Source organism: Nilaparvata lugens, chromosome 3 (assembly GCF_014356525.2).
Source record: "Nilaparvata lugens isolate BPH chromosome 3, ASM1435652v1, whole genome shotgun sequence".
Taxonomy (NCBI): domain Eukaryota; kingdom Metazoa; phylum Arthropoda; class Insecta; order Hemiptera; family Delphacidae; genus Nilaparvata; species Nilaparvata lugens.
Genome location: NC_052506.1, coordinates 91,144,004 through 91,144,419, shown reverse-complemented (window position 1 = coordinate 91,144,419; position 416 = coordinate 91,144,004).

Here is a 416-nt window from a genome sequence, read left to right as displayed (position 1 = left end):
ACCATAATTAAGAATCACCCTGTATATATTTATAAGCCCGACCCTTATGTTTTACTGGAAAGTTGAATCTAGCACGTCTTAATAACTGTGTCAATAGTCAATTTTAGTATTGCGAGAAGGTAGTGTGAGAAGATATTCCATGCTACAGGGCGTGCTCCAAATTTCACTGTTTTTCAAGCCGATTATTGTCAACTATTGCTGATGATTTTTGTCTTGGAAAAGTAAGAGTTTATGAAGAGCACAGTATGAGATACGTAGTATTTTTTTTTAGAAAAATTCTATATTGAGATGAATAAACTAACAAATACATTCCAAATATCAAATACAATATTTTACATAGCTTCACGAAGGCTTGAATAAACAATGAAATTTGTAATATCTTCACCTTTTCTATATGATAAGTTACTTTCAATACT